The sequence below is a fragment of the Coptis chinensis genome, chromosome 9 (assembly GCF_015680905.1).
Source record: "Coptis chinensis isolate HL-2020 chromosome 9, ASM1568090v1, whole genome shotgun sequence".
NCBI lineage: Eukaryota > Viridiplantae > Streptophyta > Magnoliopsida > Ranunculales > Ranunculaceae > Coptis > Coptis chinensis.
The window spans coordinates 3,112,254-3,135,068 of NC_141464.1; positions in this window are offsets into that span (position 1 = coordinate 3,112,254).

Genomic DNA, 22,815 nt, shown 5'->3' on the forward strand with positions numbered 1-22,815 from the left:
GCCGCCATTGAGGAGGCCACTGATGAAGTGATCCGCGAGGATGCTTAGATGTTTTTGTACTTAGTCCCCGTGTTCCTTGTCTTGTTCTTATTATCATATTATATTTTGCTTCCCCCTGTTTCTGTGTTTTGCTACACTCATCACTTTACACCTTTATTCTCTTTTATCAACCCTAGGGATCGTTAATGAGGATTGATCGCCTCTATTTGATTTTGGTTGTTGTGTTATTCCCTTTGCAAAATCTATTTTTGCCTATGTCATCTCTTTGTGGGCCCAATAAAAGGTAGCGCAACTCTCATAACGAAGCTCATGTTCCCACGTTTACTCCCTCACACTGAAAGCAACTCGATTTGCCTTCCCCCCTTTGACTCTACAACTCGATTGCTTATGCCTGTGTCGAGGGGCAACTCCCCTTGCCCCAGCTGGCCTTGGACCTCATGTCCGCGAATCGAGGCAACTCACTTTGCCCCAGTTCAGCTCGGACCTCATATTCGCGATGTGGTAGCTCATTTTTACCCCAGTTTAGTTCGGATCTCTTGTCCGCGATTCGGGTAACTCACTTTGCCCCAAGCTCGGTTCGGACCTCTTATCCACAATGGGGTGGCTCATTTTTTGCCCCAGTTTAGTTTGGATCTCTTGTCCGCGAAGGGCTCATCCCCTTCACTTTTTGTGGTTGTAAGACCAATCACTATAAGTATGAGTGCTCCCTCAAAAGTGTCATTGTATTATATATTTACAAATAGCTCAAGTCTCTTAGTCTCTTAGGATAGACTTTCATTACATTCAAGTGTGGAATTTCTTTAACATCCTTATGTTCCACGACCTCTCTATCAACTTCCCCTCTGTGGTTTGTAGTTTGTAGGTGCCAGCTCCTCTAGCATCCACCACCAGATAAGGTCCCTCCCAGTTTGGCCCTAACTTTCCATCGCTCATCTTTTTGGTACTGGGGGTTATTCGGTGAAGCACAAAATCCCCACCTGAAAACGTCGCGGTCTCACTCTCTTGTCGTACTGTCTCTGCAATCTTCGGTCATACTCCTCTAACCTGATGCGCGTGGAGTCTCTCGTCTCCTATGCCAGATTTAAATCCCTAGCTAGTATGCCCCAATTCTCACCCTCCTCCACAGCCCTGGTCCGTGTTGTGGATATTGCCACCATTTCCAATAGGATTACTGCCTTTATGCCGTAGGCTAGGGAGAATGGGGTTTCTCTTGTGGTAGTCTGCGGCATAGTCTGATACGCCCACATCACATGATTTAACTCATTAGCCCATGATCCCTTCTTATCCTCCAGTTTCTTCTTGAGGTTGTTTATTATAGTCTTGTTGGAGGACTCCGTTTGTCCGTTTCCCTCTGGATTGTATGGGGCTGAAAAACATTGTTTTACATGGTATGCTTGCAGGAAACTCTTCACCCCGTGAATTGAGTTCCGTTGTCCGCGACGATAGCGTACAGTAACCCAAACCTGCATATGATGTTTTCCCAAAGAAATTTGACCACTTGCTCCTCTTTTATCTACTGCAGCGGCACGACCTCTATCCATTTGGTGAAATAGTCCGTGGCCACGAGCATGTATCTCCTCTTGCCACTGGCCATGGGAAGCGGTCCTACTATATCCATGGCCCACATGGTAAACGGCCAAGGGCTAGACACATTGTGTAACAATTCTGCTGGCGCGAATATCAGCTGAGCAAACTTTTGGCACTTCTCACACTTCTTCGCGAACTCCGTTGCATCTCTTTTCATGTGGGGCCAAAAATACCCCTGAGTTAAAAACCGATGTGTTGTGGTTCTCCCCGCTGAGTGACTCCTACAATCTCCCTCGTGAAGCTCTGCCAACATTTCCTGTGCCAATCGCGGCCCCAGACACTTCAGCAACGGCCCATCAAAGTTCTTTCGATACAACTAATCACCCAGCAAGGTGTATCTTTGTGATGTCTGCTATATCTTTCTCCTCTCTTTCTTGTCGCTCACATCTTTCCCAGACAAAAAATGTTTGATGGGATCCATCCATCCCCCCTCCTCGGGGGCAACGTGAAACACCTCTTATGTTTCCTCGGTACTCGGTTTCATCAGCTTCCCTACCTTGATAGTCCTTTCCTCGGAACCTGGAATAGTTGCGGCTACATAGGCTAGGGCATCCGCATGCCGATTCTCGCTGCCGCCCAGATGCACCAATATGATATTTCTGAACTTAGCTGCTTTTCGGTTCAGCACCTCCAAATTTCTCATCATTCGAGGACATCGCGCAGCAAACCCTCCGTTTGCTTGGCACACCACCAAGTTCGAATCCAAATATACAGTCAATTCCTCCACTCCCAAATCCTCTGCCATTTTCAGTCCTGCTATCACAGCCTCATACTCTGTTTCATTGTTGGATGCCGCGAATCACAGCTTCATAGTTTGTTCTATTATGTTATTGTCCGACGTAACCAACACGATACCTATTCCGCTGCATGCATCTGTGATCAACCCGTCTGCAAACACCCTCCATCCATTCCGCTCATCCCAAGGGTACAAAGGATCTCGCTCCCCTCCCTCTCGTTCGGCTCCATGAGCATTTCTTTCCCCCACATAGGGTCCTTCACCGAAAATTCCGCTAAAAACTCTGCCACTGCCTGCGCCTTTTCCGCGGTCAGGATCCGATAGTGAATTTCATAAGAACTTAACATTACCGCCTACTTAAGCATTCTCCAAGATTTTTCTGCCTTTAGTGCCTGCTTGAGTGGTCACTACTGAATGTGCCTCGAAGTAAGGTTTCAGTTTCAGAGCAGAGAATATCAGTGCCAAGGCATACTTCTCCACTCTAATCAGCCGGGTCTCGGGATCCAGCAAAGTTTTGCTCTGGAAATACACCGGCTTCTCCACCTTGTCCACTACCCTTACGAGGACTGAGCTGATAGCATATTCCGTAACCCCAAAGTAGAGGTATAACTTATCGCCCTGCTCTGGTTGCAACAATAACGGAGCCTTTCCTAGGTAACTCTTCAATTCCTGAAAGGCCTTCTCACATTCTGGCGTCCACACAAAATCCAAAGTCCTTCTCAATAACCGATACAGGGGCCTGCATTTGTCGGATGACTTTGAAATGAATCTGTTCAGTGCCGCGACTCTCCCCGCTAACCGCTACACCTCCTTGACATTCTGAGGTGAGGGCATTTCCACCAGAGATCTTATTTGCTTGGGGTTAGCCTCTATCCCCCGATGGGTAACAACATACCCCAAGAATTTCCCGATAGTTACTCCAAATGTGCACTTATCTAGATTGAGCTTTAGGTTATGTCTCCGTAGTATGCTGAACGTTTCCCTTAGTCCCTCCAAGTGCTCTTCGTCTAACATACTCTTTTCTACCATATCGTCTATGTATATTTCAATTCCCTTCCATATCTTGTCCTCAAACATCTTCTCTCCCACCCGCTGGAAAGTGGCCCCCGCATTCTTCAACCCAAACGGCATCCTTGTGTAACAGTAGGTGCCCCCTTCCACCACAAAGGACGTCTTTTCCTTATCTGGACCGTACATCGCGACCTGATTATATCCCATAGATGCATCCATGAATGAGAATATTTTGAATCCTGCCGTTCTGTCCACTAACTCATCAACTCGCGGCATAGGGTAACTGTCTTTAGGGCATTTTGTGTTGACGTCCATGAAATCAACGCACATCCGTACCTTGCCATTCTTTTTAGGTACCGCAACAATATTAGATAGCCAGTCCGTGAACTCCACCTCTCTGATTATCCCTACCCCTTTCAGTCTTGCCACCTCCTCCCGAATTCCTTCGGCAAACCTCGGCCTCACGCTCCTCATTTTCTGTCTCACTGGTTTCGCGTCCTCCTTCATGTGCAGCCGATGGCACGTGAAGTCAGGATCCAGACCCGTGATATCCTCAATCGACCAGGTGAACACATCATTGTTCTCTATCAGACATTGAACTAGCTTTCCCTTCCACTCATCCCATAAAGTAGATCCTATTGATGTGAACTTCTCTTCCTCCCCGACTCCCAAGTTTACTACCTCGATCTCATCCAGAGTCTTCGGCCCTGCGACGAGCTCCTTTTCCTCGTCCATGGCCGCGATCTGTAATTGTTATGCCTGCCTTTTTCGGGGGTTTGAGGGCTCCCCTTCCGTTCCGCAGACCATTCGTTTCACCATCCCCTGATGGCTATTTTTGGCTGCCACCTAATCTCCGCAGACCTCATACATCCCTATTGGAGTGGGGAATCGCATTACCTGGTAGTATGTGGATGGCACTGCCTTCATCTCGTGGATCCACCGCCTCCCCAAAATTGCATTGTATTGGGAACTGGCATCCACCACCATAAACTAGGTAAACACTGTCACCGGACCCGTGGTTACTGGCAGCAAAAGTTCTCCCATTGGCTCTGTCACACTCCCATTAAACCTATATAAATTGGTACGCGGCGCTCTGAGTTGTTTGGGATCAATTCTCATCTCCTCCAAGGCTCCATTGAATAATAAATCCACTGCGCTTCCACAATCAATCAACACCCTTTTTACCATGTAGTTTCCCATCGCCACTGTGCTCACTAGTGCGTCCTCATGGGATGAATCAATAGCTTTCAGGTCCGCGCTGGTGAACACGATCCGATCCCTTCCTTCCGCTGACCATGGCTTTGGTCGTGGAACCCCATTAGCTTCATTGATTTGCTGAATACTCGCGGTTCTTTTTATCCTTTCCCGGTGCGCATTATGGCTCAGAGCCTCCCCGCTGTAAATGACATTGATGGTCCCCAATATTCTTCCATGTGCCTGCGTTTGCTCCTTATTTGGGGCACCCGCTACAAACTCTCTCATCATTCCCTTTTCAACTAACTTCTGAACCAACCATTTCAACGCATAGCAGTCATTAGTCTCATGGTTTCATACCTGATGGTAGGCACAGTATGGTTTGTTTGGCATCTCGATCGGTGTACTCCGCGGTCCCTCGTACCCCGGTCTATTTTTTATCAGTGGCAGAATTTCACTCAGTGGCTTGGTCAATGGTGTTCACTTTGGTTCACGGTAAGGCTTCCTTTCCCTGTTCTCCCTTCTTTGCCCCTTCCCTACTCCTTTCCGGCCATGATGGATAACCACGGTACCCTCCCTCTCCTTTGTCTGATGATTCTACCTTTCGATGGTCCCCACTCTTTTCCAATGACAATACCACCTTTCCTGACCTTCTGGAATCCTTATGCATCGTATCCTCATATCTTATGTACTTTTCCACTCGCGGATACAATTTGTGCAATGTCGCGATCTCGTTCTTAGCCACTGATTGATGTACTCCCATCCTAGGCCGCAGTCCCCTTCCAAATGCTATTACCAATGTCCTTTCATCCAAATTCTCTACCTTTAACGTCTCGGCCTTGAACCGACATAGATATTCCCTCACCGACTCCGCTGACCGCTGCCTCACGTTGAACAGAGCCACGATGTCCACCACCCTTCTCTTCTGATGTATAAAATGGTCTATAAATGCCTGCTTTAGCTCCTGAAAGTTATTTATACTCCGCGAAGGCAATCGATAGTACCAGTCTGACGCACCTCCTTTCAGACTAGCCGGGAACATCATGCACCGCAGTCCATCATACCGCGCCTCTTGCCAGAGCGGCATTTGTTGCCTAAAGTGATGGATGTTATTTGCTGGATCCCCCTTGCCATCATATCTTTCAAACCTAGGTTGGTTGAACCTCTTTGGCACCTCCGACGTCTATATAGCATCCGCCAATGGATTACGGTTCAACCCCACCACCACCTGACTAGCCGCTCCCATCTGAGTCTTTACTTGCTGAAGGTTCGCCTCCCGATCTTGGTTTATCATTTCTTGGACTTGCTCCATTGTAATTCCATCCACCGAGTTGTCCACGAGGACCGGCTCCTCTTCTCTGTTCTCCGACTCCTCACTCTCTTCCGCTCTCCCCTCTTTTTCAGCAGTTTCCATTTCCTTCCTCAGCTCTTCGTTCTCCTCTCTCAATCTCCTAATCTCTTCCTGCATACGTCTCGTCTCTCCCGCGTCTGACTCTGCGGCGGTCTTTTCCTCTCTTTGGGCTCCTCCTTCATTGCTCACCATTTCCGTTTCCATCTCTTGTGCCACTACCTTCCTTGGTCGCCCTACTCCTCTCTTCACACCTGTTGCCATTTCTACGTCGCTTTGCTCTCAGTTCCCCACAGATGGCGCCAAATATTGTATCTCAGTTACTATTACAAACACTATTCACTAGATCTCCAGCACTATTACAATTTTCAACACTATTCACTCACTCCTCTTCTCTTACTGTCTCTCTCTCTCTCTCTCCTAGGTCTTGTCTCTCCTAGAAAAATGAATCTCCTCCTTCTCTCCTCTCGCCTTTCCTTTTATATCCTCCCTCACTCCCTCCTCACCCTCCATCTGTCCCCCCATCTTGCAGCTTTCTTCACTCCACGCGTAGGGTTTCCGTACCGCGACCCCATGCGTTTATTCCGATCCTGTGCACCGCGGCTCTGTACCATAAGTTGCCATGGGCGCATTCGCTCGTTGATTTCCTTGGTCCCATAACCTACCACCACAGTTAGCTACTAAAAATTGCACGTGACTTTTCACGCCGTTTAATTTGGTAGTCTAAGTTGGTATCTCATTTAAATGTTAATTTTACATACATGGTAATTTAATTTGATGTACGATTCCTATTTAAATTGTTTTTAGCTTCTTTCAATTGCCTTGTTCAAATGATTGTATTCAATTTAAACAAAACATTGTATAATTGTCACTAATGTATGTTTCGATTATCTATTAAAATTCATATTTGTAGGGCTACCGGCCAATGATCATGTGATTATCTGCTTCAATTGCAATTGTTTTTTATGTGTGTTCCAAATGGACCATAAGGAGCTTCATGTATGTGCTAGCTTCCTGAAACCCAAACCGTGCAGTAGCTCGTCGGCATTACTCTAATTGCTGGATCTCTTCATTCTTTCAACAATTTTGATCATAGCTAACAAAATTTATAAAAATTGTCATTACCTTTGACATTTCTATTAAATTTTGAAGAAAACTCCATATTACCTTCTATATTAATTAAGTTGTTCCTTGACCCTTTCAGTCCATCATTCAAATTTGGTTAATCTATTGTATAAATTTCCACAGTGCATACTTATGGAATGGATATCTATTATCGAAATCAATCTAGACAATTTATGTTAATTACTACTGTATAAATGAATTGAAAGGACTCTTATGTGAAGGGATAAACACCCAAAACTGTAATATAAACCCCGTAGAGACATTGTATTTTGGTTGGTTATGTGTTTAATAAATGTGAAATAATTGATTTTCATGCTTTTACAGATTTCAACAATTAACGTTCAAATTTCAGCAGAACCTGTATTTTAGCATGGAATAATGTCAAAATATTGTTTGGAAATAAAGTCTTCCTACTTTACCCATCAGAAGCTCACCAAGGCCCAACTAAAGCCCATTGGACTTTTGGTTTATTTGTTGGGTTTGTCCATTCTCAAGGCCAATGAAGCAAGGCAAAGACAAATTATCACAAATCATGGGACACAAAACATGGACCATGAAACATGGAGCAAATTATGGCACAAAACATGGAGCACAAATCAAAGAAGAAAATAAGAAAAACAAGTTTGACAATTCAATAATTCTAGGGAGACAGGGAATTAAGCCCGTTTTAGTGACTGGTTGACATGGCTCTACTCTCTCTCACATGAGTACTTACAGGCTAAAAAGAGAGGGAAAGTTGGAAACTACTTAAAGAAATGGGAAAAAGTTGGAAACTTAAACGTCTCCTCTTCTCTGTACTTTCGTCCATGCCCAAATTTCTCCTCTTTTCTCTTCTTCTAGGCGATCTATCACCGGGATTTCAAGCTTTCGGAGATTCCAGGTTGAAGTTGCTATCAACGTTGCCAATAACCAAGCCGGGTATAAATATTTATAACTCTCACTCATTATTTTTTCACTTCTACCACTTTCTGTATATTTACTCTTGAATTATTTACGTACACTAATAAGCTAACAAAGCACCACACTGATAAATCAAAACCAATCAATTTCAACCATATCAATCGTAATTTAGGTATTTGATTGTATTCTTGACTAAGTTTTTGTTTTGCATGCATACTTATAATTCATTGAGGCTTACAAACTCATTTTGATCTGTTAAATCCTTCATTCAATCTCAATATGCCGGTTTGTGTGATTTACTTCATTTTCCCCTTTTAGTTGGTAGTGTATGTTAGGCTACATATTACTTTTGTTTTCTAATCTACTTTTTAGAATCTCGTATAGCCTGCACTTTTCTCTGCCTGAGCACACTTCCAACCAATTCCCATGACTTTCTAACATTTTAATTGGGAAAGATTTCTTGTTATGAAGTTATCTACATGGGTGTAACTTTTCTTTATCTTTGTGTTATGACGGTTATCATACCCCTTGACTTCTTTAATTTCTACTATTTCAAAAAATAGTTTATCAATCTTAGAAACCTTGGAGTATCTCTTTTTGATATGTTTCACTTTTTTAAGGTTTATTGATAAACACCCAAAAGTGTAGTTTAAACCCCTTAATAGTATTACATTTAGACCAATTATATTTATAATAAATAAGAGTTAGTATTGTTTACGTGTTTTTGTGTATTTCAGGTCTTGAAGTTGTTTATGTGCTTAAAGACTCCATTTTGCATGGAAAACGAGTCAAGATGATTGCTAGAAGAGTTCTATGTTTAAAGCCCAAGAATCAAGAAGAAAAAGTCTTTTCAAGTCCAGTCAAAGCTGGGAAGTCAAAGTCAATTTGGGTAGAAAAATATAGAAAAGTCAATAGAACTTCAAATAGGCATATCTTTGTACTCAGGCCTCGAAATTGAGCCTACTTTATGTCAAACCGACTGGCTTGGAATACAATTTCCAATGGATCCAACCTTGCCCTAATCATAACTGTAAAAGTGGACGAAAAGGACACTTAACTAATTTTGAGCAGCTGTGGCCTCTTTAGACATAATGTAACCTAATGGACTTTGGGCTCACATTAGAGGCCCAAAGTCCCCTTTTTGGCCCATGCACAAAAATGTAACCCTAACCGCCTCCTATATAAATAGGGTTAATGCTAAACTTATGATATCCTTCCTCCCCATTAGTTTAGTTGTAATGAGGGTTCTCTCTCTCTCTCTCTCTCCCTCTTTAGTTTAGTTTAGTTTAGGTTTAGTTAATTAGTTTAGTTGTAGTGTAGCCACCATTAGAACCGATTCAAATAAAAGCTTGTTTCATTCTCAATTCAATTTCTATAATATTATGTCTTTATTTTACTATTTTGATATTGTTCATCCAATGAATCGTGGCTAAACCTCCATTAGAGGAGGTTTATGAAGCCACGCGAGGATGAGTAGGCATTAGTATTTATTGTTTTGTATAAAGAACGTCAAGTTCTTTGTTGTGAGTGTCTAGAGATAGAGCTCATAATGGAGAACTAGAGTTTAGAGCCACCACCAAAGAGATTTGTGGTGAAGCTAAATTCTCAAGCTAGCATAACCTTGATCCGAGACGACTTGGTGTTCACTAGGGATCAATAGGCAATTCGATAATAAACCTAATGGTCAATCGAATTGCGTGGCGGATTAACCTTCTTTATACCTTCTCTCATCATTTAAATCTACTGTTTTAGTATCTCAAACCTACTATTTTTACTCTCACTAGTAAAACATTATTCTAATCTAGACTTGCATTCAAGTAATGTACGACTAAAGTGGACCGAAAACGACTACTTCCATATAACAACTGTTTAGAGAGTATTATTATTGATTGATGATATGCATGATTTAGTACTGTTTAAACTACTATTTTCACATTATTAAAACTTAGTTATCAATGGCGCCACTTGCCATCTACTTCGTTTACATTACCCATGTTTAGTTTAGAAAACACTATTTTTACTATTCCAAACACAACACTGAAAACACTATTTTTACTATTCCAAACACAACACTGAAAATACTATTCACAATTTCTTCAAATTTTTTTGCTACTGTTCGAGTGCATACGAGTTGCGCAACCAACTCCTTGCCCTCTCGTGACCTAACCCTAAAAATTTAACCCTACTTATTCACCTGTGAGTGCTCACGCGACCTCACATTTTCCCTTACAGAGCGCACCCCACACTCTGTGCCCTAGTCGCGACCCTGCCCCAATATACTATATTCTAAAGCGTGCACGCGCCCTAGCTTAATTACAGTCAATTAATTTTTTAATATTATTTGCAATATTATCTCACGAGTACAGTATAGTACTCGTATGCTACCAACTACATAATTTTAAAAATTAATTTTTGTTTTCATTCTAAACGGTGTCTAGTAAATTGAAAGAATTGAGGTTCTCTAATTAAGGAACGAGCATGCAAGGACAACCTCCCTCAATTTTTAAGTGACATGGCCGTTGGTTTGATACAAAAATACAAAAAAATTAATTAACTAAATATTAGTATGCCCACCCACTACCAAAGCCCGTTTCACAGGCCTGACATCTAGGCCCAACACGAAGCCCATAGTAAAAAGCCTTACCCTAATTCTTAAAACTCTTGGACTAAAAAGGTTAATCTTTTTACAGGACTACACAATCCACCTCGTGTACCCGGACCAGTACTCGTATAATTGTTCTAGTAACACTAGACGTGCTTCAAGGATGTTGAAGACTCTATTTATACACATAGCAAGGACGCTCCAGGCATCACCTATCTACATCCTCGAATCCACTGTTAGAGGATTCTATTTCTAGTAATAATCAGGCTATATTTGCATGCTCATTAGGAATTTCCGATTAGATCGAAAAACTTGTATGAGATTAAGATCTTGTACGCATAAACCTGCCTTATTAGTTTATCGTAGACGCAGAAATAATCGCCTATCTAGAAATTCGCCAATCACCACACTCACACCACCTACACCCACCACCACTATATTTGTAGCAATGGGTGAAGAAATAGCATAGAGATCCCTCTCTAATTTTTACAAGGCTTTAAACAATGGACCTGAGTCCTGCATAATTCTTGTAGATACTACGGGAGATTTTAGAATCCCCCCTAATATATTTAATCTGCTACCTGTTTTCCATGGGTTAGACCATGAGAAGCCTTATCAACACTTACGTAGGATACGACAAGTTCTTACTACATTTCATCATCCTAAATTAAGACTTGAACAAATAAAGCTAAGGGTGTTTCCTTTCACCCTAGCTGACAAAGCGGCTGCTTGGCTAACAGCACAAAAGCCAAACTCTATCGACACATGGGAAAAACTAGTTGAACTATTTATGGGACAATTCTACCCACCAAAGAAGACTAATGAGATGCTACAAAATATTCACTTCTTTCACCAAAATCCTCAAGAATCATTTTCTAAGGCTTGGAATCGTTTAATTGATCTTCTAGTAGAATGTCCCCATCATAATCTTGGTAAAGACACACTACTTTGTGCCTTCTTCAAATGCCTATCCCAACACTATAAGGAAACGTTAGACATCATGAACGGATGTAATTTCTTAAATAAATGAGCCACAAATGTTTATAACTTCTTAGATAATCAATCCAAGAAAAGTAACAACTGGGGAGGTAACGATTACTCCAGCTCCAATACTTCTTCAACAGTTAAGGCAACCAGTATGTTTGAGGTAAAACCTTACCATGAACTTAAAACTCTTATTGAATCCCCCACTATAAGGACGTAGTAGTAACTTTGCTGCAACATCAAAATCAAATTATGCAACAAAACTCCAACTTGATGAAGCAACAAAATGAACAAAACTCCAAATTTATGAAAGATCAACATGATTAACTCTAACATGCTACAACAAACGATGCAAACGATGTAGTCTATGTGCCAAAAGATGATTGATCTGTCTCCTAACCAACAAGGCGTGTTTCCAGGTCAAGTGATAAATGTAAAAACAGTAGATTCCTAAATATTAATGCTACAAGAACACTAATACGTAATCCTATCGTTCTTACGTTTAGATCAATTCTTCTTACTCTCAAAACATAATCATGCAATACAACGAGTAAGGATTTCGTTCCACTCTTAAACCCTCAAGACTTAAATAGAATTCAATTATTCAAACACAAGGAAGCATTGAGAGTGATGTGTTTGGTGTTTAAACTAAAACTAATTATAAATTTAAGACAACTAAATCTAAAGATTCTAACTTTATGAAATTTAACAAACAATAATTAAAATCTAACATCAATAACTACTGAAATGACTAACAACCAAGAAATGAAATTAGATCTAAGCAATAGATAAATGACAAAATCGAATTTGATCAATAATAAACTACTTGATTTATCTAATGAAGCAATAACAATATTTTAATACTTTAAATTAAAACAAGGGAAATGAAAACTAATAAAATGGAGATTCAAAACTAGATCTAGATCAAAAACTAATCTAGATCTAACTTTTTTCTAACCCTAAACTCCATTAACATTAGTTTCCTAACCTAACTGCCATTAACAAAGAGTCAAGCTTTTGTTTTATACTTCCAGATCAAAAATCGTGCATGGGCTTGGAGCCATGTTTTGGGCGGAAAAAATCGATGAAACCAATTTCTTTAGTCCAAAATGGGCTCCTCAGCTGCAGTTGGCTTCGACAGATGTTTCGTCCACTTCTGCTCCTCTGATTGGGTCAAGGCTTGGTCCATTGGAAATCTCTTTCCGAGGCGGTCGTTTTGACATAAGGTAGGCCCAATTCCAAGGTATGAGTCCAAAGATATGGTCTTGAAGTTCTACTTTGTCTTTGTTGTTTTGTTTCTGCACGTGGACTTTGACTTTTCATCTTTTGACCAGGCTTTACAAAGGCTTTGTCTTCTTGAATCTTGGCCTTTAATCACTGAACTCCTTAGTAACCAACCATTGCTCCTTTATCTCATCAAAGTGGCACATTCCTGCACATAATTGACTTTGAAGCTCTAACTACATAAAAACACGTCGGTTATTAACTCTTACTTATTACTCACATAATTGGTCTAAAAGTATGATTGCTAAGGGGTTAAAACTACAGTTTTGGGCTCTTATCAACCACCCCCAAACAGCATTTTGCTTGTCCTCAAGCAAAGGCGAAATTAGAATAAGTGACCAAAAATGGAGTTCTATCTACTCTACGTTTATTTGAGTCGCGATTGCATTGACCATATGCAACAAGGCCTTAAACCAATAGGAATTCCCTAGTGGGCCGAGTTATAGCCTCGTGAGAGTTTTCCAGTGAAGGTACTCACAAACTTCATCTATACTACAACTTTAAGAAATAAAACTATTGTTTTCTCATTCATGTCTCAACTATCTATACATCTCACTAGCAAATACATAAGAATAACCCATTCCAGGAACCCTAAGCTAATATATGCATAATAATCAATCATCTAAAATAAACATATAACAATGAGTAATACTATGAAATGTAATAGCAGTCCGTTTCGAAAACTTCGGAATAAGCGTCCTTAAGTAGGTCCTCACATAAATGTCAAGACAAAACCACTCTGATTTTTCACTCAAGTTTTATTTACTCCGATTAATGCGGTGGGCACACTTTACCTTACAATCTCAATGACAAACAGGAAGCGAATCGATCAAACACATCTGCCACTTACTATCACACTAACCTATTCCTAATTGAGTTAGAGGTCTTTATTAGGTGTTCTGCGGGGATTAGGAGATGGTTTCAGAAGGAAATGGATATACAAAAGGACAAGTCCGAGATAATAGAGTCTTCATATTATGTAACTTAGAAAAACCTTGTTATTTTTTTTGCTTCTATACTTTGTTTCCATCATTAGCCATATTTTTCTTTTTTTTTTCTTTGGCTTTTGACTCCCTTTATTCTATTTTTTGGAGTTTTTATTTATTTCTATTTTTCTTTTTCTTTTCTTTTTCTTTGGATGGAAACTTCTTTTCTTTTTTTTAAAGCAACTAACTAATTTTTGTTTACAGGGTTTTCTCTTCTTCTTTCTTCACTCATTCTATTCTCGGACTTATTCTAGATTGGGTAAGTTGAATTTTTTTTATTTTGTTTTGTTTTTGTAACGGGGGTAAAAAAATTGTGGTTTATGGAAGGGCTAATGAAAAGCTTCGATTAGGGCGACTAGCGAAAAAATATACTTAGGTCAGAATTTCTAGCTATATCGATCCAAAAGGGCCTAAATTCTAGCTTAGGATATGGTTTAGTGATCAAGCAAGTGGGCGTGTGATGTCTCTATCCGGATTTTACTTCTCCCTTGTGTCATTTCTCAAATGTTTATTTCATATAAGGCTTTAGGCTATATTCTCACGGATTTGTAGAATAAGTACTCTAGCCTAAATTTGAAAAACTTCTTGCTAACAATCATAGATACTTTCGTGGTAATATATTTATAGATAGATGCAAAGATTATTACCTACATATTAACCTAAGTTTCTAACAATTATTACGATGCAAAAGCTATGTGAGACTTCTAGATTGTTAAGAGCATAGAGAAAAAAAACAATATCAATATTCCTAAGTGTATAGCATGGACTTATTTATTTATATTTTTAAATTTTTGAAATTTTAACTAGAAAACAAATGCATATTATATATATTTATATCCTAGCGGATGTCTTAATTACACGTGTTTTCTATGCCCCCCAACAAGAAGCATGCTTTGTCCTCAAAGCATTTAAATAAAAGGGTAGGAAAAATACCATTGAAGCGTGTGAAATTCAGAAACATCGCAAAACAAGGTTAGAACGTACTAATATAGGAAATAAAAAAAGACGAACTCTATAAGAGTTCCACCCATTATGGGATTAATGCAATTAAATTGCTTGGGACATAAGCGGACACTAACTGAAACTAAAAAACTTACCTCCACTCCAGCGTTTTCGTCATCCTCCTCTTCTATAAAGAAGTGAGGTTCCTTCATCTGCCATGCCATTATAATTTGCCAAGCTTGCCGCCATTTATCATCTACGGATCCTAACCTGTTAAAAGCCACTTGGTGGGATGGGGTGTAAGGTGCAACGATGAGGTTGTATCCTCCACCCTTGCCAAGTCATTACCGGAAAGATCGAATAATAGAATTGGTGGATCTCACAATGTCGACCCCAACCCGGTCCGGTGAAACGGGCACAAAAAAGGGAAGAAACATAGTATAATACACGAAACTAATATAGGCATAAGAAGATACTTATGCCTTATGCTATGGGCTCGTGCTAAACTAGACATCAAAGTTAAGGAAGGTCATGGCACATACGTCCGTATTAAAGTAAAAGCAAGGAAAACGCTGCAAGTGGCATCATTCCGCGAAGAAAAATGTCATTCCCCAAAATGTTTAGCATGATCCAAAACATAACGGTTCCTATGTTCATGGACCCAACTACCAAGGGCGACGTTATATTCCCCTTGGTCCTCGATCTGGAAAATGTCGCCCCATACGACTCATGCAAAACTCATAAGTGTAGACATACATATTATCTACCCAATAGCACCATGGGTCTTGTATTTCAGCGGGCATGGCAAGTCCAAGAACAAATGCTAGCAAGAACCATAAAAGCGGTTCCCGCCTACGTGTGTGATCACCTCATGAAACCAAGCACCATAAGTAGTGCTTTGAAACAAATCTTTGAAAGACTGTTCGGTATTATTATAGGAGATGTCATCTCGAACTACGCTCTAGAACAGCTGCGAATGAACCGGAAACAACCCGCGGAAAACTGGAATTTTTGGTCGACGGAAGGAAGTCGCGCTGGCCTTCGGCTTCTGGCGCTGAAGTCGCTCGGTATTTGGAATTCCGGTGTTTGGCGCTCGCTTCGCTGACCTTGAAGCGCCGGCTCTAGATCCATAGATGAGATGGGTGGTCGCGCTTCGGTATGAGGGCGGTCGGCGCTCTGAATAAATTTTCCAAAATGTGAAGAAGCCTTGGTAGCGCTCATGGAAATTTGAAACGGAGTTTAGATGAAAAAGAAAGTAAAACTTGGAGTGGATGGTGCGGGATGATGGTGGAATGTATTGTGGTTTGTTAGTGTAGAAAGAAGGGGAGTTTTTATAGGTTTTAATTGTTAAAAGCGAATCGGTAAGTTGCCAAAAGTTTTAAGGAAATTTCCGAAACAATAAAATTTCCAAACCAAAACGGAAACAACTCATATTCTTGATTCTAAAACAACCCTAGTATCTTTTATCTTTGGATTTAGACTAGTAACTTCTAAACTCTCTTATATTTCATCCTACCACCACATCTAATTATAGGTATGCCAATTCGACAATATTCTCAACCTTCACTCCAAAACAAACTCTAAAATGGAGGATCTTCTACAAATCATGATAGAATAAATAATACCACCCCCAACAATTCGGAAGGTGGGATTAACAATAAAATCTATGCACAATTTGAAAAGAACCACATTATATTAAAATTGAAATTCAAACAACATTTAACTACCAAATTCAAAGTTAACTACGGAATTTAACAAACGTAACATCCTATCTACTAAAAATAATAAAAACAACATCAAAATGACAAACAAAGAAGAAATCTAACTACTCTTCAAGGGGTGAGGTGGGGGTAAGAATAGGAATTTGAGTGATCAAGAATGGAAAAACCAAACACCCACCCCAAAACAAATTTTTTGAAAACAGGTTTGTAAAAATTTGTTTTAAAACGTCAGGTCTTTTAAAGTCAGATTCCCTAGACTTAAAGTGATATATATATGTATTTACATGCAGTTTCCCATATATCAATAATCTAAAAGTTGTGGGTCTTTCCACAAATAATTAACATGGAATGCACCATCAAAGCGAAATTAAGCACCAAGATTTCCTATGATGTAGCTTAGTGGAATGAGAGTAAAGCCTTATAGATCTAAAACCCTAATCGAGCATCACGGTTTCTTCTTTGTCCTCCCACTGAGAGGAATGCCAAGTAAATGAACATGAGAAAATTGATGGTTGTGGAAGATCGTGGGATGTGGATAATTTTGAGAAGGGAAAAATGGAAAAAAAAAAAAAAGTGTCCGGTTGGCTTGTCCTTGGGTGTTACTTCTTCACTAGTTGGTTTTAGATAGTTATGAAGCATAGGAGAAACACCAAGGTCAAGTACAAACTCAATGGTTCTTTGAAAAGGTAGAGGGCGAGGAACATTAAGTGATGGAAGGTGAATGAGTGACATGAGGATGTGAGGTGGGTGAATGGTGTTCAACTAGTGTTCTTAGGTCTATATCATCGGAGGCTTTGAGATATGCAAGACATTCCTTAATAGGTGGGTAAGAAGAATCAACTGATAGAGGGCGAAAAATTCTTCTTCCGTCATGGCGTCAAGAGATGAATGGATGTCAATAGGAGAGAACTCAAAGAGTCGAAGGAAATCTTCCTCGATGTTATCTACGTCTAGGGAGTAGAAATTGTGATCTTTGTCTTCTTCCATAAGAGGGGTATCTACTAGTGTGGGGACTAAAGTGTCGGCCCCGCACTAATGTGAGGTACAAAACTCTCAATGGACTTCACTTCTCCTTCTATAGGCAAACCTAGTTGTCCCTGTTTTTGTCTAAACATGTTAACTTCTACGAAAGATTTCCAAAAGAAAGAGTCATTGAGCCATCCCGACAATTGATTTGGGCATTGGCGGTTATGCCAAGAAAGGACCCTAAGATGATGGGAATGGAATCATGAGCAACCACGTGTCGAGAATAACAAAGTCGGCGGGATAGTAAAAATCACTGAACTTTAACAAGAATATTTTCAACTACACCCTTGGGATACTTAATAGAACGATCGGCTAACTGCAAAGTCATTTTGGTTGGTTGAAGTATTGTTAGACCCGGTTGTTTATATAAATAAAAAGGGAGTAAGTTAACACTTTCGCCCCAGTCTAATAAAAGCGGTTGTTATGAAGGTATCACCTAAAGTGCATTGTCTGATGGGGGCGACCGGGGTCCTTGTACTTAACAATTCCGTTATGTTCGGATAAAGAGGGATATTGTTGATTAAGAATGCTTAAGTGGGGTATGTTGGTTTTCCTCTTCTTGGTGCACAACTCTTTAGAAACTTAAGCGTGTCGGGTAGACTTTTATAGCTTCTAGAAAGGTAGGTTTATAGTCAAATTTTTAAACACTTCCACTAATCTCATCAAAATTCTAGTCCTTTTTAAACACAACTAGTCTTTGGGGATATGGTGCTTTATCGCTATTTTTAGCATAAGGGATAAAAGTTTTATTAGTCTTTGCTTTATCTCTAGCCGTTTTCCAACTAGGTGTCCATATTGGAACCTCTACCAGTGTAGGGTCTTCACTTTCTATTATTGGGTCTTGTAATGTTTTCCACTTTTTGGTTGTGGTTTAAGCGGGTACTTCTACGGTTGTAGGGTCTTCGTTTCTATTATAGTATTTGGTATGGTATCATTTTTAGTTTGCGGGTAATCTTTAGGCATAGTCACTTGGTTATCTACTACTGCATACGAGCGAAGGGTAGTAACTGCCTGTGGAGGTCCCCTTGGTTTATATTACCATTACCGTAAATCTTGTTTTATTTCAAAGGCGGTGTTTGTTGACTTAGGATTAGGCACTACTTTGACTTGGAAAACACGCCGGTTTGGTTATTATTTTGGTTAGAAGACATGTCAATAACCTTTTGGCACAAAAGACTGCATCATTTGCATCGTTTGTTTCATCATATTAGAGTTTTGATCATCTTTGATCTTTCATCAAGTTGGAGTTTTGTTGCATAATTTGATTTTGTTTCTCCAACAAGGTCACTACTACTTTGTCTCAAGATGGTTGTATTGGAATTAAAGCTTGTTGGCGTTCATGTCTTGATGTTGATAGTTCTGGGTTATGGGTACTAAACCTCTATTCCCTGGTCACCTAAGTTCCCTTGTCCTTGATGTTGAGTTAACCGGGTTGAAGTGTGATGGTTGTGGTGGTGTTTGTGCATAGACAAGAGAGGACAATAGAAGTCGGAATGCTCAAGACTACAACGGACATTACAACGAGTAGAGTTAATGTTCATGGCAAGTGGGTTGTTGTTGAACGAGATGGCATCTACCTTTTTAGTGAGGGAATCGATAAGAGTTTTAAGCTTCGGGATCATGTTTAACCTCAAGAAGAAGAAGAGAGGAGCGGGAGGAATCGTTACCTCCCCAATGTTGTTCCCTTAGATTGATCTTCTAAGAATGTATAAGCCTCCCAAGGCTCCTTTACTAAGAAAACTACCCCCAGGACATGATATCTAGAACCTCCTTATGATAATGTGAAAGCCCTTTGAAGAAAGAACGAACAAAGCGTGTCTTTACCTGATCTGGGCATTCAATGAGAAAGATCGATGAAACGATTCCGGGCCTCAAAAAGGATTCATGAGGATTAAGGTGAAGAAATGAATCTTGTGAAGCATTTCATCTGTCTTTAGTGGTGGGTAAAATTGTTCCATGAACAATTGAACAAGTTGAGCCCATGAGTCCACGAGTTTGGCGTTTAGGCGTTAACCAAGACGCCGCCTTGTCGGCTAGGGTGAAAGGAAACACCCTAAGTTTAACTTGTTCGGACTTACGCTAGGATGATGAAATGTAGTGAGAACTTGGTCTATCCTACGCGTATTTTGGTAAGGCTTCTCGTGGTTTAAACCATGAAAACCCGGTAACAAGTTAAATATATTAGGGGATTCGAAAATCCCCACTAGGTCTACAAGAACGATGCACGACTTAGGGCCATCGTTTAGGGCTTTATAAAAATCGAGAGAGAGGAGTCTCTTGTTCTTTAGCCATTGATGCAGGTGTAGTGTGTGAAATTCTAGATAGGCGTTATATTTATTTCTACGAAAAACAAGCCTGATTATACTAGAATTAAAACTCCTCCTCGACGAAGAGGGCGAGGAGTGGAAGAAGGAGTACTGAATGCCTCCTTGCTTTCTGTAGCGCGTTTGAATAAGCGTCTTGTATCAGCGATTTCGTATTTAACAAGTTAGAAACACTAAATAACTTTAAGGAATAAAAATTTGTATTTTTCTGTGAAAATTGGGCTGTTCACACTGAATTTTCCCTTGAGGGCGCGAGTGGGCGCGAGTTGGGCGCGGTCGCGCTCAAGGTAAGTTGAAATCACAGTGTTTAAGGGCGGGTCGCGCTCAACATGGGGGCGGGTCGCGCTCCAGGGTTTTCAAGTTTTAGGCCTTTTATCGTACTCCAAAAAATCTGAAATTTTTACAGTAATTTGCTAAGACATCTATCAAGTAGCCTGTAAACTTTCAGATCATTCGGAGCTGTGAAAGTCCCTCTACTGCCCTTCAATGTTTGCGTAACGGTTTTCGGACACAATACAAACAACCGAATGGTTAACCCATCAAAACAAATCCAAAAATTTCCAAATTTTTACTGGAGACTCCTGAGAGATTCTAGTTGTTCCTGTAAAAAGTTTAGAGCAATTGGAGTTCTACAACCTCTCCTTATTGGCTGGTGTTTCAGATATTAAGTGTTTGCAACACTGCAGAAACACACTGGAAACACTCTACTATTTAGGAGGTCAAAACAAATCAAAAACTCATCAAATTTTTACTACAAACTCCTTAGTTAGGATAGATACTCCTGTAAAATTATAGAATTTTTAGAACTCCCTAAGTAACCTTATTCGTCTGTTTTTCAAGAACATACGGTTGTGAAAACTGAAATGCAGCACTGTAAAGATCATATTTGTTTCACAAGGTAAACCAACTTTGAAAAATCTGAAAATATTCCAGTAAATCAACAACACATTCAATAATATGTATGAAAATTTTCAGAATTTTCGAAAATTTAGAAATACCTTCACCGCAGTGTTTTTTCATTGAATCCGCAGCCCCTATGCCTGAAACGAAGAAACGGTTCGAAAATTCAAGAAACAAGAATGAAAAAATTAAAAGGGTGGGTGGGTAGAGAATGGGGGATTGCCCTTTGGATTCAAGCAATTGAATTCTTGTCATGAAAGAGATTAAGATGGCAGCTATTTGATAACCGTAAAAATAATAGAATCCTAAATATTAATGCTACAAGAACACTAATACGTAATCATATCGTTCTTACGTTTAGATCAATTCTTCTTACTCTCAAAACATAATCATGCAATACAACGAGTAAGGATTTCGTTCCACTCTTAAACCCTCAAGACTTAAATAGAATTCAATTATTCAAACACAAGGAACAGTGAGAGTGATGTGTTTGATGTTTAAACTAAAACTAATTATAAATTTAAGACAACTAAATCTAAAGATTCTAACTTTATGAAATTTAACAAACAATAATTAAAATCTAACATCAATAACTACGAAATGACTAACAACCAAGAAATGAAATTAGATCTAAGCAATAGATAAATGACAAAATCGAATTTGATCAATAATAAACTACTTGATTTATCTAATGAAGCAATAACAATATTTTAATACTTTAAATTAAAACAAGGGAAATGAAAACTAATAAAAATGGATATTCAAAACTAGATCTAGATCTAAAAACTAATCTAGATCTAGATCCATTAACATTAGCTTCCTAACCTAACTGCCATTAACAAAGAGTCAAGCTTTTGTTTTTATACTTCCAGATCCAAAAATCGTGCATGGGCTTGGAGCCATGTTTTGGGCCGGAAAATCCAGCCCAAAACCCAATTTCTTTAGTCCAAAATGGGCTCCTCAGCTGCAGTTGGCTTCGACAGATGTTTCGTCCACTTTTGCTCCTCTGATTGGGTCAAGGCTTGGTCCATTGGAAAGCTCTTTCCGATCCGGTCGTTTTGACATAAGGTAGGCCCAATTCCAAGGTCTGAGTCCAAAGATATGGTCTTCAAGTTCTCATTGTCTTTGTGGATAATTGTTTACGCGCGTGGACTTTGACTTTTCATCTTTTGACCAGGCTTTACAAAGGCTTTGTCTTCTTGAATCTTGGCCTTTAATCACCGAACTCCTTAGTAACCAACCATTGCTCCTTTATCTCATCAAAGTGGCACATAATTGGTCTAAAAGTATGATCTGCTAAGGGGTTAAAACTATAGTTTTGGGCTCTTATCATCAAGCAGTGCCTAATCCTAAGTCAACAAACACTGCCTTCGAAGTAAATAGTATTCAATGTAATGGTAATATAAACTAAAGGGACCTACAGGCAATCACTACCCTTCGTTCAGGTAAGGTAGTTAATAACCAAGTGACTATGCCTAAAGATCACTCTCAAACTAAGAATGAAACCATATCTAATACTGTCATAGAAATTGAAGACCCTACAACTGTAGAAGTTCCAGTCCAACCACAACCAAAAAGGAAAACCTTATAAGACCCAATAATAGAAATTGATGATCCTACACCTGTAGAGGTTCTAATATGGAAACATAGTTGGAAAACGGCAAAAGAGAAAGACAAGGTTAATAATATTGTTTACCATTATGCTAAGTATAGAGAAAAACCACCGTTTTCCCAGAGATTAGTTGTGTCTAAAAAGGACGAGAATTTTGATGAGATTAGGGAAGTGTTTAAAAATTTGACTATAAACCTACCTTTTTTAGATGCTATAAAAAGTCTACATGGATACGCTAAGTTTCTAAAAGAGTTGTGCACCACAAAGAGGAAAACCAACATACCCAAAGAAGCCTTCTTAACTGAACAATATCCCTCTTTATCTGAATATAACGGAATCATTAAGTACAAGAACCCTAGTCGTCCTACTGTACAATGCACCCTAGGAGATTACTTTATAACAACTGCATTATTAGACCTGGGGGCGAGTGTTAACTTATTCCCTTTTAATTTATATAAACAATTAGGTCTAACAAATCTTAAACCAACCAAAATGACTTTGCAGTTAGCTGATTGTTCTATTAAGTATCCCAA